Below are 16,244 nucleotides of genomic sequence, written 5' to 3'. Positions count from 1 at the left end.
GGCCAGTCAGGATAGATGCCCGATCAGGTAAAGTGACCTTTCCTGATACCTGCATAGGTATTAAGCTGACCAGGCAAAGGCCCCTGGCTAAAGCCTGCTCGGGTATTAAGCTGGTCGGCCGCTGATGCCTAATCGAGCCTTAAGTCGACCAGGCACCCACGAAAGGGATAAACACTTATCAAACCATTCAAACATATAAGGTGAAAGGCGTAAAGGCCCTAGACAAGCGTAATAAACAAGTAAGCATGGCATTGCCCACGGGTAGTCTGCCCATTCATATATCTTCCATAATTTCCAACTTCAAGGCTACAGAAAGGGGGAAGGCCTTACATCCTTGTTAGAAGAAAGTTACAAGGGGAACATAAACTATTTAAAGGAAGGGAAGGCTTCGTCAGAAAGCTCGTTCAAGAGACGGGTCCGGTCTAGGAAGTTCTCAGGGGGAATTAACCGGAGCAAGCCTTTCTCCTGCAGTTGCAGCAAGGCCCCTACGCCACCATAGCAAAGCATTTGGTCGATGAGGTTACCTATCTTCAACCCAAACTCTTTGGAGGTTAGGTAGGAGGTCTTGTAAGCTGCTAGACAAGAGCTCTCGCCCTCCTGATAATCCTTCATCTCTTTCCCAACTTTGTGTTCTTCAGCCTGTGCCTCAGTTAACTTTTGGCGTGTGGCCGCGATCTCCACCTTAGCCGTTGAAAGTTCATCTCATAAAGACTTGAGAACAGCCTAAGTCACCTCCCACTGCTTCTGAAGGGTAGCCTCCCGATCAGCGCCAGTAGACAGATCTGTCGTTTTAGCCATCAAGTCTGTCTCCAGAGAGGTGCGCGCCTCTTGGAGCTCCGGCAGTTGCAAAGAGAGGGTGATCACCTATGTTTCCCTCTCCTCTAAATCAACTAGGATCTGGGCACGCCTTAAGCCCTCAGACTTAAGTTTGGACTCGCTAGTTCTCAGGGCGGTCTGTAGGGACTGTACTTTCTCTGACTTTGCATGAGCCATGCTCCTGGCGGTTTGGGTCTGCTCCTCCACCGTCTGCAGATGGGACTGGATCAGGCTCTTAGTGGTTATCAGGTCAAAAGAGCGGCTAGCGGTCGTAGGAGACGTCATCTCCTTAATACGAGCCCTCAAGGACTCGTTCTCCATATGCAGACTAGCCACATACTAGGAGAGGCTCAGTCCCATAGCACAGGTCTGTCGAGAGCAGGGAAAGGATTAGCAGTATTTCAAGGATACGGAAAAGAGATAGATAAAACTCACCGACACTAGTCGTTGAGAGAACAGGTCGGCCAAGTCTAGTTGGGGGCTTTCCAAAACATGGTCGGCAGTGCTTTTCCACGAGTCGACTAGAGCCCCATGGAGTTGCACCCGACCACAATTGGGAGATGTGCTGGTAGAAGGAATGGAGCCCAACACTTGTAGGGATGGTAGTTGGAAGGAGGAAGTGAAGGCATATCGACTCTTGAGGCGCTCCTTAGGACGAGAAGAAGGGGTAGGTGTCGAAGTGGCCAATTGGCTCGGGAACGATAGAGCGGAAGGCGTAGAAGCCTCAGGTTGGCCTTCCGCTCGGGAGAGGGTCTGCTCTGAGACGGAGACTTGAACAGGAGAAGACGCCGCAGCCTCTGAGGTAAGGGGAGTGTTCACCTGGGCAAGAGTTTTGACTTTGGAGGACGCCTGGGACACTGGCAGCCTTTGAGGTGAAGATTGTTTTGGATCGAGACGTGCTAGAGGGGGGTGAATAGCACTCGTGGCTATTTTGTACATATCGGAATCGAAAACAACGTTAGAGTAATTAAAGCAGCGGAATTAAAAACAAACAAACACAAACAGAAGGACACAGAGATTTACTTCGTTCGGAGCCTGTGACGACTCCTACTCGAAGGCCCGCGATCCTTGATCGCTTCCGGTGGGCAACAACTATAAGCTCGTTAAAAGATTACAATTGTGAGTACAATTAAAAGCTATAAGTATTATACCGACAACAAGAAATGCTAAATCTGAAGTTTCGGGTCGTCGGGCACTTGTAGCAGCACTTCGGAGTGTCTTTTGGAGCAGCACGTTGATGAGAGATCACTTGATATTCGTTGTGTAGAAGTGCTGGTCGAAACCCCCTTATAAAGGGTGTTCAAGGCGCCTTGAAGGCTGTTCAAGGCGCCTCCATGCTACCTGGTCTTCCGCGTGGATCAAATCTGACCTGGTCGAATTTCATCCATTCAAGGCGCCTTAAACCTCACTCAAGGCGCCTTCCAAGGCGCCTCCAATGGTGCTTCGCAGCCAGCTCATCCTTTGCACCCCGAGGCGCCTCCAAGCTCCATGGAGGCGCCTCGGACACTGTTCATCCGAGGCTTTAGGTTGCTCCTTTGCACCTGCAAGATACGTTAGTCCCAAACACTATCCTGCAACACAAAGTTAGCACAATAAACATGATAAATGAAGTATAGACAGTCTCCGGACTGTCCGAGTCTGACTTCGGGTTTCCAACCGAAAACCCTAGGTCGACCCGACGCCTACTGTTCCCTCTACGGGGAACGCGCCCTCACCTACTCCACTCAGGAGATTTACCTGTTGCCAGTGCGATCCTCCAGATCGACTAGACTTTTGCTCAGCACTCGATGCTTCCGGACTTTCTGCTGGACATCCGCTTCCCCGGCTAGTCCAGTCTTTCACCTGGTTCGTGACACCAGAACTTTCCACCTAGGGTTACCACCCCCTAGGACTTTTGCCTGAAGACATTGACCTACCAAGACTTTCCGCATAGGGTTACCACCCCCTATGACCTAGGGTTACCACCTCCTAGGGTTTTTTCCCTTTGCCTAACCGCAGCTAGGACTTTCCTGAAATCCTCAAGTAGACTTGTTAGACTACAAAACATCTTAACTTTGAATTCTTTGTCATTATCAAAACACGAGTTCGATCGTCGGATGCTTCCCGCACCAACAATCTCCCCCTTTTTGATTATGGCAACTCAAATTCAAAGTTAAGTAAACGAACGAATAGATAGACATTTTTAACACGGGCAAATTTGCTAATTATAGATGAACACAGTAACTAAAGCAAATTTGCTCTATTTGCTCCCCCTTAACTTTTGCTCCCTCTTAGCTATTAATTTGAATTTTACACTTTGTAGTTTGTCTACTCTCCCCCTTTGCCATATATCAAAAATGGGTAATAATTTGATTGACTAGATTTTAACTGTTGGGGAGTGTATCTCTTCGAGTTAAGTTTTGAAAAAATTTGTACAGGATTTTACTAAGGTTAACAGGTTAGCTAAGTTCAACAGGGTTTGAAAGTTAAGGTCTATTGGAACTTAGCTTAAAAAAAATATTTTAAGTTTTAGACCAAGGTCCTTAAGTCCAAGCACAGGTCATGTTTACTAGATTGATTTACTAGGTATCAGAGCCATAAAGATCAAAACATTCTTAACTAGAACATTGAGTATCCTTTACCAACTGTCTAACCTTTAGTTATTTGCCGATTGTCTATAGGACAATAGCTTTCACTTGGTTAGTCAAGTTAAGTTATTTTGGTCCAGATAGACTTGGCTAGAGCTGGAGGACTTAACTTGATTAATGTGTATTGCGTATTTAACGCCCAGACTTATATTGATGCACAGATATAAGCATTCTTGAGTCCAGGCTATACCCTATGCATCTCACGCCGTTCTATGTTTTTCAATCACAATCAAGGTAAACCTAGGTGTTTGTGAGATGCTCTGGCTTAATTCTAGGGGAACATGATTTCTAGGGGGAAAGCCTAGGCTAATTCCAAAAAAAAATCTAGGAACTTAGGAATTTTGAAAACTGTTTTTCCTAGAATTTGAAAGACAATAAAAGAAATAATGATAAGATGTCTACTCTACCCAACACATTCCTATTTACCTTCTAAGTCCACTGAACTCAAGTTCAGGTAAGGGTTTTGTAAAGATGTCAGCTATGTTTGATTTGGACTCAACATGGTTGAGTGCAATTTCACCTTTAGCTACATGATCCCTTACAAAGTGGTGTTTTACCTCTATGTGTTTGGTCCTAGAATGGTGAATAGGATTTTTGGTTAGATTAATCGAGCTGATATTATCAATAAAGATTTTAGTATTTTTATAGTCTAGTTGATAGTCTTTTAGTGTATGCATCATCCATAACAATTGAGATGCACATTCTCCTAGAGCTATGTATTCAGCTTCTGTAGTGGATAAAGCAACACAATGTTGCTTTCTGCTTGACCAACTTACTAGGCACTGACCTAGAATTTGGCAGCTACCACTTGTACTTTTCTTATCTAGCTTGCACCCAGCATAGTCTGAATCAGAATAGCCATAAAGGTCAAAGGTGCAAGTTCTTGGATACCAAAGTCCTACATTTAGAGTTCATTTAATATACCTAAGTATTCTTTTAACATATGTTAGGTGCGACTCTTTTGCACAGGATTGGTATCTTGCACACATACCTACTGCAAACAGTATGTCAAGTCGACTTGCAGTTAGATAAAGTAAACTACCTATGGCACTCCTATAGTATTTTGGGTCTACAGATTTTCCTTCAGGGTCAGAGTCAATGTTTATGTTGGTTTCCATTGGAGTATTTATAATTTTTGAATTTTCCATGCTGAATTTTTTGATTAATTCCTTAGCATATTTAGTTTGATAAATGTAGATTCCATCTTTGGTTTGTTTTATTTGTAAGCCTAAGAAAAAGTTGAGTTCCCCAACCATGCTCATTTCAAATTCACTTTCCATTAATTTAACAAATTCCATAGATTTGGGCTATGAAGATGTCTTTTTCTATAGTTTTTACGAACAAGGTCTGATCGATTTGTCCTTGGTTAAAGTCTTTGGATATTAAGTAATTAGATAATCTTTCATACCATGCTCTAGGGGCTTGTTTTAGTCCATATAATGCCTTTTTTAATTTAAATACATGGTTAGGATAGTCTATGTCTTCAAACCCTGGAGGTTGGCTTACGTAGACTTCTTCCTTGATAAAGTCATTTAAGAAGGCTGACTTGACGTCCATTTGGTACAATTTGAACCCTTTATTTGCTGCATAGGCTAATAACATCCTAATGGACTCGAGTCTAGCTACCGGAGCATAGGTTTCATCATAGTCTAAGCCTTCGACTTGACTAAACCCTTTGGCTACTAGCCTAGCTTTGTTTCTTATTATTTCACCATGATCATCCAACTTGTTCCTAAAAACCCATTTGGTGTCTATTATTGATTTATCTATAGGTTTAGGTACAAGATCCCATACTTGGTTTCTCTCAAATTGTGCTAATTCTTCTTGCATTGCAATGGTCCAGTCTGGGTCAGGAAGAGCTTCATCTATAGTTTTAGGTTCAATTTTAGAAATGAGGGCAATCTGACTAAGGTTTCTATGGGATGATCTAGTTCTAACTCCTAGGTTTGGGTCACCCAGAATTTGGTCAGGTGGGTGAGAGGTACTTACTCTAGTTGGTCTTGGTTGTGGTTCAGGTACTGGTTCTTCTGCCTCATTAAGGTTAGGTTGGATTTCATCATCTTCTACAGCTCTTGGATGAATGTCAACATTGTCAGTTATATTAGGTAAATTGTTTTCTTCATCAATATTACATTAGTTGTTTCTTCAACTTTCAAGGTGTGTTGATTATAAACTCTAAAGGCTCTACTAGTTGAGGAGTATCCTAAAAATATTCCTTGGTTAGACTTGGGTGTAAATTTTCCTAAGTAATCTTTAGTATTTAAAATGTGAACTTTACAACCAAATACTTTTAAATAGTTTAGGTTAGGAATTTTATGATAGTAGAGTCCATACGGTGTTTTATTGTGAGATTTGTTTATTAAAATTCTGTTTTGAATATAATTTACCGTATTTATTGCTTCGGCCCAAAATTGATGACTTAACTTATATTCGTTTAACATTGTCCTAGCGGCTTCTTGTAGTGTTCTATTTTTACGTTCTACTAGTCCATTTTGTTGGGGGGTTCTAGGACATGAAAATTCATGTTGGTATCCATTTATTTTACAAAATTCGGTAAACCTATGATTTTCAAATTCTCCCCCGTGATCACTTCTTATTCTTTTAATTTTAGTATCTTTTTCATTTTCAGTTAATTTGCAAAAGTTACTAAATATTTCATAGGTTTCATCTTTTGTTTTTAGGAATTTTACCCATGTGTACCTAGAGTAGTCATCAATTATTACTAAGCAATATTGGTTCTTGCTTAGTGACTTGGCTCCATGTGAGTCAAATAGGTCAATATGAAGGAGCTTGAGTATGGTATTGGTTCTTTTTAGATTGGTTGATTTGTGGATTGACTTGGTTTGTTTTCCTTTTTGACACGCATCACAGATTGAGTTTTCAATGAATTTTAATTTGGGCAAACCTCTAACTAGACCATTGTGACTCATTTTTGAAATGAGTCTGGTGTGAGTGTGACCCAGCCTTCTGTGCCACAGTTGAGTTTCCTCTTGTTGTGTCAATAGACACTTTATTGAGGATAATGATAGGTCAATTGTGTAGATGTTATTCTTCCTAAGTCCTTTAAGCCTAATTTCAGGGTTTTCGATGTTTTTAACTAAACATCCAGATTTGTCAAAATTGACTAGATATCCACTGTCACATAATTGACTTATACTTAGTAAATTAAAATTAAAATTTTCGATCAATAAGACATTTCGAATAATGAAATCGGAGCTAAGTTCAATATTACCTTTTCCGATTACTTTAAGTTTACCGTCGTTGCAGAATGCAACTGATCCTAACTTCTTGTACTTGAGTTTAGTAAACTTCAACCTATCTCCAGTCATATGTCTAGAGCATCCACTATCCAACATCCATTGTTCCAATTCCTACACATGAAGTAGTTTGAATTGGTTCTTAATGGATTTAAAGATAGCTTAATTGAAGTAGACTCCTTAGATTTTCTAAGTAATTCAGCAAGTGCTTAAGCCTATGATATAATTTTGAAATAAGATAATTTTTAAAATAATTTTAAAATTTAAGTTTTTCAAATAATTTTGAAATTTAAGTTTTCAAATAATTTTGAAATTTAAGGTTTTTAAAATAAAATTGAAATAATTATCAGTTTGATTTTAATTACTTAGTCATCTCACCCGATCTAAATTTTCAATCAGGGAATCCTATAATTTTTGTGAGATGAATTATGGTTGAATTTTAGGGTATGATTTAACTTTTGTGTTAGATTCAGGTTTAGCTTTGGGTTCAACAAGTAGGCATTCTTTGGATAAACTTCTGGGCTATGGTGAGTCACAAGGAGCTCATTAAAGTAACCATGCCTTCGAGGTTTTCCAAATAGTCCTACCCATTGAACTTAATACTAATCCTTGGTCTAACTAGTTAGGATCCATTTAAAGGTAGCTTCGGTCAGTTCCGCTTGGCCAAATGCACCAGGTCGAAGTCATATCTTCCTAGACATGCGATGCCCAAGTTTCCCTAACGTACTATCATCCAAAAACTTCACCAGTACTGTGGTTCAAGTTAAACTTATCCCGTTTTAATCTAACCTTAATTACCCTGCCGGGTAATTTATTCTTGTTTTACCCATTTCGGATAAATTAGGTTCAGTTACCCTATCGGGTAGTTCAGTTGGAGGTGCCAGCTAGTTTGGAACCTCCATCTATTTTTTAATTTTTAATTTAATTTTTAATTTAATTTTGAATTTTAATTTAATTTTGAAATTTTAATTTAATTTGAATTGAATTTTGAATTTTTAATTTAATTTTGAATTTTGAAATTAATTTTGAATTTTAATTTAATTTTGAATTTTTAATTTAATTTGAATTTTGAATTTTTAATTTACTTTTGAATTTTTAATTTAAGATCGTTTTTCTTTTAGATCTTCCTGGATCACAGCCTCGATATGGTCTATCGAGGTAGTGTATTTGATCCTTTGGAACCCAGTATTTGCCAATTCCAACTTGATTGATCAATTTGGACTTGGGGACCCATGCTTGGACTGTTTTACTACTCTGTTTGTTTATTAGGGATAAATAAGATTTATATTTCTTTTTACTTTTGTATCCCAGCCCAGTTTTGTTGTAGACGGCTCTTTGTGTTCCAAGAATTATGTCCAAATTCTTGGATCCCAGAGAAAATCGTTCTAAAGTATTTTTTAAATCTTTTACCTGATTTCTCAAACTAAAGTTTTCTTCCTCAAGTTTTTGAACTTGAGTAGAATTTCCAGTTTGAGCTTGACTAGGTAAAGAATTAGTGTTTGTTACTTCTTTAAGGACGGCTACTTCCTTTAGAAGTGATTTAATCCTAAGGTTTGATTTAGCTAGTTTGCGAAGTAAGTAATTAACTAAATTATTAAGCCTTGGAATGCTTACAGTGGAGTCTGGCCCTTCTGAAACGGATGCGGATCCGTGGCTTTGCTCGGACTCGGCTTCTGACTCGCTCTCGATGATCTAGTCCCGGGCCATCAGTGCGAGTAGACTTGTTTGATCAACTTCATCGTCGTCGTCCTCTAAAGAAGATTCATCCCAGGTTGCTTTCAGGGCCTTCTTTTTTCTTAGCTTTTTGGCCTCCTTTTGATTGGGACAGTTGGCTTTGATATGCCCCTTCTGGTTGCATCCGTAACAAGTGACTTCGAACTTTACCTTTGAGTTCGGTTGGGCCTCCCTAGACTGAACTGCCTTCTTCAGATCTTTCTTGTCGAAGCCCTTCTTCTTCTTGTAGAGCTTCTTCACAAGGTTTACAAGTTCGCTGGTTAGTTCATCCTCTGACTCTTCTGAGTCGGATTCGTCTTCTGATTCTGTTTCAATTTTTCGTCGTACTCTAGATTCCCGTGTTCGACTCGTACCTGCAACCAAGGCAATACCTTTCTCGGATGGTTGTGCATTAGTTTGTTCATGAAGTTCAAATTCAGAAAATAATTCGTCTAATTTTAAAGAAGATAAGTCTTTGGAGACCTTGTAGGCATCTACCATTGATGCCCACAATGTACTCCTTGGAAATGAGTTAAGAGCATACCTTATTATGTCTCTGTTTTCTACCTTATGCCCGATTCCATGAAGGGAATTCAGAATATCTTGAATTCGAGGGTGTAACGAGCTTGCCATCTCGCCTTCCTGCATTTTTAAATTGTATAGTTTATTCAGTAACAAATCACGCTTACTTACCTTGGTTTCCGAGGTGCCCTCGTGAAGTTCGATGAGTTTCTCCCAAAGCTCCTTCGCGGAGGAGAATGGACCGACTCTGTTGAGCTCTTCTTTGGTAAGACCGCACTGGATGGTGCAGGTGGCTTTGGCGTCGGCTTCCACCTTTTTGATAAACGCTGGCTCCCAGTTCTCACAGGATGTAGGCTTACCGTCTGTCCCAGTTGGTAGTTGCAGTCCTGTTTTGACTATCATCCAGGTGTCGAACTGGATCTTCAGATATATTTCCATTCGCCCCTTCCAATATCCGAAGTCTTCTCTGGAAAATAGTGGGGGACGAACGGTGCTATATCCTTCTTGTTGGGCCATTTAGATCTAAAAAAACAGAAACAACAAGATCTATTCCAAGACTGAGTCTTGGATTAGTAGTGCGGGAAGAAGTAGAAAAAATGACAAGCTCAAGTGGTATTGACCAAACTTTGAGCAGAAAGTTGATTCGAAAAAAAAACAAAAAAAATAAGAATATAGCTATGAGGCTAAATTCTAATCGACTCCGAACAAAACCACGAAAAAATTGTCTTGAATAGTGGTTGCACTGATTCAAGATGACCCCGCTCTGATACCAATTGTTGAATCGAGACGCGCTTAAGGGGGGGTTAATAGCGCTCGTGGCTATTTTGTACGTATCGGAATCGAAAACAGTGTTAGAGTAATTAAAGCAGCGGAATTAAAAACAAACAAACACAAATAGAAGGACACAGAGATTTACTTCGTTCAGAGCCTATGACGACTCCTACTCGAAGGCCCGCGATCCTTGATCGCTTCCGGTGGGCAACAACTATAAGCTCGTTAAAAGATTACAATTATGAGTACAATTAAAAGCTATAAGTATTATACCGACAACAAGAAATGCTAAATCTGAAGCTTCGGGTCGTCGGGCACTTGTAGCAGCACTTCGGAGTGTCTTTTGGAGCAGCACGTTGATGAGAGATCACTTGATATTCGTTGTGTAGAAGTGCTGGTCGAAACCCCCTTATAAAGGGTGTTCAAGGCGCCTCCATGCTGCCTGGTCTTCCGCGTGGATCAAATCTGACCTGGTCGAATTTCATCCATTCAAGGCGCCTTAAACCTCACTCAAGGCGCCTTCTGCCTTCTTCAAGGCGCCTCCAATGGTGCTTCGCAGCCAGCTCAGCTTTTGCACCCGAGGCGCCTCCAAGCTCCATGGAGGCGCCTCGGACACTGTTCATCCGAGGCTTTAGGTTGCTCCTTTGCACCTGCAAGATACGTTAGTCCCAAACACTATCCTGCAACACAAAGTTAGCACAATAAACATGATAAATGAAGTATAGACAGTCTCCGGACTGTCCGAGTCTGACTTCGGGTTTCCAACCGAAAACCCTAGGTCGACCCGACGCCTACTGTTCCCTCTACGGGGAACGCGCCCTCACCTACTCCACTCAGGAGATTTACCTGTTGCCAGTGCGATCCTCCAGATCGACTAGACTTTTGCTCAGCACTCGATGCTTCCGGACTTTCTGCTGGACATCCGCTTCCCCGGCTAGTCCAGTCTTTCACCTGGTTCACGACACCAGGACTTTCCACCTAGGGTTACCACCCCCTAGGACTTTTGCCTGAAGACATCGACCTACCAAGACTTTCCGTATAGGGTTACCACCCCCTATGACCTAGGGTTACCACCTCCTAGGGTTTTTTCCCTTTGCCTAACCGCAGCTAGGACTTTCCTGAAATCCTCAAGTAGACTTGTTAGACTACAAAACATCTTAACTTTGAATTCTTTTCCATTATCAAAACACGAGTTCGATCGTCGGATGCTTCCCGCACCAACATATTTGACTGATGGGGTAACGCACCGCCTTTTGCATTGAAGGCATAAGCGTTGCTCGAGAGCTGGATAGGGAGCCCTCTCGCCATCATCTGCTTTGATGGGGAGGGATTCAACTCCAAGGGCCTCAAGGTCCCCAGACTGTTGAGAATAAGCCTCTACTGAGGTGCTGGCTTGAGGAACCTCTTGGCCTGCCATGATTTCTCTGCCTCGCTTCTGCAGAATGGCGCTGGGCATCGCGGAAGAGTCGAGAGCGAAGGCTCAAAACATGATGACTTCTGTAGGCAAAAAAGAATACCTCGGTTAGCGGAGATGTACAAGGAGAGTCAAGTAATCTTACCAAAAAGGGCGTTCAAAGGTGTCTAGATGGGGCTTGGCTCAAAAGTATACAACACGCTCTCCCATAGCAAAGAAGGGAGCCGCAGTTGCACTCCTTCTAATTTTTCAGAGCCAGTCAAATAAGCGGGTTGGTGGTAATGATCTCTCAACTTGAAGGGAGAGGGAAGATTGAGACGTCATTCAACAAGTCAGGTCATGGACTTGGGCAATTGGAAATGGAAAAAGTAGGACTTCCAGCCTTTATTCGAAGAAGGCATGCCCTCAAAAAATCTATACTCAGTCCTAGATTATACCATGAAGACGTCTGGTTCTGAGCGCTTAAGAAAATAAAAATGGTGAAAGAGTTGAGGAGTCAAAGGGATCTCATATAAATGGCACAAGATTACCATTCCACACATAGCACAGAAGGCATTAGGAACAAATTGGGACAAAGGAATACGAAAATACTGACTTAGGAAGGAGAAAAAGGAAGGAATAGGAAATCGAAGACCACCAAGAAGCTGGTCTTTGAAAAAGGTCACGAATCCATTGGGAGGAGGATACGGATGGTCATCAGGTTCGGGGAGACGTAGCTGATATGCTTCTGAAAGTCGCAAGCTGGATCGTATGGACTTAAGGTCGTTCCTATCCAAATCTGAGTGAAAGTATGTGTACCAGGATACCACCATCTCTCCGGCCATTATCTAATCAACAAACGAAGGTGCAAAGGATGAAGAAGGAGAAGTACTTACGCGAAAGGGAAGATGAGAGAGAAGAAATAAGCAAAGGAAGGAAGGTTTGAGGAAGATGAAGCACTGATAAGCAACTGTTATAGGTCTTTAGGGTTTTAAACTAAAACCCTTAAAGAGTATCGAGATTCGAACCGGACAATCGAAATGGCGGAGCACATGATAACCATCAGATCAAGAGATAAAGGCGCCCTGGGGTCGCGTGCAGAAAGTATGCGTCAGACATCATAACAAGGAAAGTTCATGAGGCACGTGTCAGCTCCCTATGAAAGGGCATTTATGATGGAAATGACAGGAAAATGATGGAGGTGATATGCAAACAGTGGCACCCTGCCTCACGAAGACCATGCCTTGAAAATCAAAAATTCCATGCGGCTGCCTCGGGAAATGAAGTAGAAGAGGACGAGAAGTGTTGATCAAAATTTGGCTCCTTAACCCATCCTCAGAATCAGAGTAAGATTCAAATTTAATTAAGGCCTTATATAATGCGCTTTATGATCGTAGGTGGATTAGGCTAAGTCCACGAGCATAGCTCCTTCAAGCCACAAATGCTGCACTTCTAGACCAATTCCCGGTCGGGCTTCCAGGTTAATTCCCAGTAGGAATAAAAAATGACCTCTCGGTCGGGATCCAGACCTCGCCCCAGCACGAGTTATAAGTGAGTATGTTTTCACAACAAACGACATCTCGGTCGGGCTCTAGACTCTCACCCCAACGTGAGTTATAAGTGAGCATGCTCTCACGACCAATGACCTCTCGGTCGGGCTCTAGACTCTCGCCCCAGCGCGAGTTATAAGTGGCCATGCTCTCACGACCAACGACCTCTCGGTCTGGCTCCAAACTCTCCTTCCAGCACGAGTTATAAGTCAACATGCTCTCACGACCAACGACTTCTCGGTCCGGCTCCAGACTGTTGTCCCAGCGTAAGTTATAAGTGAGCATGCTCTCACGACCAACGATCTCTTGGTCAGACTCCAGACTCTCACCCCAGCGCGAGTTATAAATGAGCATGCTCTCACGACCAATGATCTCTCGGTCAAGCTCCAGACTCTCGCCTCAACGCGGGTTATGAATAAGTGTGGTCTCACGCTCAACGGCCTAACAACCAACTTTCCTTCATGCTATCGTCCCCTTGCATGTTCTAAACTAGTATGGCTTTCATTAACAACCTTCGATGACAATGTGGTATGAAGCAGAAAAGTTCCAGTAATAAAAGAGCAAAGAGACATGAATCAGATCTACATTCACTTGATAAAATACAGGGGTCGTCCCTCACAATCTCATCATTACCTCCGTAAGGGCATAGAGGATGATTAAGCAATTAAACCAGTTACACTACCGATAGTTTGGGAAAAGGAACAACATTTAAAGCTGTAGCGGCGAATTAAAGGAGACCAGGGTTTGGGTCTAATCAGTTGGACCAGAGCCTCCTTCGACTAGACTTGTAGTGGAGGCTTGTGATACGGTTCATAATGGTAAGGTCCGATAAGGCCAGACAGTCAAAAGTCAAGGAGGTGTGACAGTCAACAGTTAGGGAAAGAAGAAGTGAGATCGTCTGACGTCATCAACCGCATGATTCCCAGCCGGGTGCTTACAGATTAGGATCCCAGATCTTAGACATGATGTGCAACCGAGGTAATGCCTGACCTGCTCTGACTGGTCGGGTTTTCTCAGTTCGGTCTACATATCTAGGCCTGGTGCTCTCAATAGGTCAACTCCCAGTCGGCTCTTTAGCAATCCAAACGGGAAGATGGGGCTCTCGTCACAGCTCGTCCTTCTCATCAAGACTCGAGCTAGGTGTTATACCCGAAAGATCATCTCGAGCTGCCCCTAGCCAAACCCGGGCAGAACAGAAGACACTAAGTGAGAACAAGGTCGGGGAATCATAACCGTCTGTTAGAGAATAATTGTTGTATGTCATGAAATATTCCAATGGTCTACGGTCATCTACAAATGGAACCTTCTTCCAGTCCATGGGAGAGTGGCACGCATCCTCCATCACCCGACAGTCTTTGACATTGTCAGGTTCCAGAGGTACGCATGGTCATATAAAAAGGGAGGTCCTCTCCCTTGAGCAGGTACGCGCATATTTGCACTTGTCCTCTACAGTTCTTTTTCCTTCATACACCTTTCTTCTAGGTAAAATGTACCTGATTTGAGCGTCGGAGGACCTGTTCCGGAGACTTTTTCCCTAATTTTTAGCCTCTAACGTTCCATGTGATTTTCTGAGTGTGCGCAGAACTTAAGTACCGCCGAGTTAGTTACCGCTGTTTGTCAGCGCCACATGGGGATCCGTTCTCTTAGGCACATACGATAAGGGTATCTTAGTTACCTTTTCGTTAATACCAGTAATAACTCATCCGACATTCGTCTGACTCATATTTCAAGTAGAATCAAATTATATAAGAGCTCTTGTGCAGTGACCAGCTTTGCTTAGTCTCCTTCAGGTGAACTCCTCTGTTTGAACATTAGGAACAGGACGCGAACAGAGTAATTTCGACGAAGCAAATTGCTGTCTGACCAAGTGCTAATATCTAGCCTCAACTCTGGTGATCCATCCTCAGGGATACATGTGTAGTCATTATGGTCCAAGTTAGTGAAGCGTGAAATTAAGAATGTAGATGAGGAGTAGCATAATCCATCTACCTTGTGTATGAAAAGCTAGAAAAACACCGGTAGGAGGGGCCAGCAGCATTTCGATTTGCGACTGCTGCAGCAAAGGCCAAAGGGTGAACTTGCATAATTGGGGACGGCAGGTGTTGGGGGATACAAGTGTCATGCCCGGCTTGTAAGAGAGTGAGAGTGAGAGAGAGTGCGGAAGAAAACATTGAGCTGAGGAGGAGGTATTGCTTTAAATTTGTGAGATTTTAAATTAGAAGTGACGATGAGGCCGCGAGGGCGAGCTGTGAGCTTGCGGCCACTCTCTTTGTAGCTGCTTTACTGGACATTGGCTCGGAGAGGAAGAAGTCCTTTAGTTGATCATTCTCCAATTCCTTTCCTTTCCTTCCCTTCGATGCAGCAGCTCTTGATTATAAGAAAACGTAGCATGCAGCTGCTTCACAGCCATTGAAAGACGGCAAAACAGGGCAGTAAGTGCATGCTATGGAGCCGACGTTCATCTCCTTCCCGATCATCAAGCTCGGGAAAATCACAGCCGACCAAGCGCGGAGCAGATGCTCTCAGCTACTGCTGCAGCACACAACTCCAGACCAGATTCACGCTCGTGTGGATCGGATCGCTGCCGAGTTCGAAGTGATGCAGGACTTCGACTGATACTGCTGCTAACACAGCGCTTGAGGTTTGGATCGAACAGGTGACTCGATTTCCTTTACTTGTTTCACTTTTATATATTCCTCCATGAATTATCTGACCGGTTCCTTTGATTGCTAAGGCCATTCGCAGTTTCAGCTTGCTTGACTTGATCAGTTCTGACCCTAGCGATATCTTGTGCTGCCATTGTCTGCTTCATGTTGCTGCTCACACTGCCAAGTTGCTGAATGTGCCTGCAACCGGGTTTGGAAGTGTGACTGGAACAGTTGTTGGCGATACTTTGGTGGTATATAACCACCACCTCTACTAGAACACAATACATGAGCATAGCTGATTCGTTCCTTCTGTTGTGTGACTCGACTGTGTAGAGTGGGTTACCTAACCTGGATAGATACCGATTTACTCAGGAATGATATTGTCTAGCAATCAAGCAACCAACTCGCAACCCATACATCTGCATCCATAAGGGGATGTCTCCCATACTATAGCTCTACAAAGGGATAAGGGTGTAATAAAAAATACATATTCAAGTACAAGTACGTTCGATTAAGTTAACGAGTCAAGCTCAAACTTAATTTCAAATTCAAAAATATTAATGAGCCGAGCTTGAATGTAACAATATTTGATTCATACGTTCACGAATATATTCGTTAAGAGGCTCGTGACATATTTATTAAGTAGCTCATTTAACTTTTAAACAATATACTTTTGAATCATGTTCAAACTAGTTTAAAAGTTAAGAGTCATTTTCGAACCAAACTCAAGCGGTTTGCGAACTATTCAGGGACGGCCTTAACAGATTGTAGTCCGGCTAACCGGATCTGCAACCCATTAGCCCAATCTAATGGCTGTGAAATCAAATTGAAAATCATGCTGCCCTGTGAGATACTACTTACTATCTGATTAATTGGTTCGTTTCTCACTAACAACCTCAGTTTCTTGGGCCGGCATGGCCAACTGTCCTCAGCGATGATCTTCGTCT

The sequence above is a fragment of the Zingiber officinale genome, chromosome 11B (assembly GCF_018446385.1).
Source record: "Zingiber officinale cultivar Zhangliang chromosome 11B, Zo_v1.1, whole genome shotgun sequence".
NCBI lineage: Eukaryota > Viridiplantae > Streptophyta > Magnoliopsida > Zingiberales > Zingiberaceae > Zingiber > Zingiber officinale.
Note: the sequence above shows the minus strand (reverse complement) of the source record.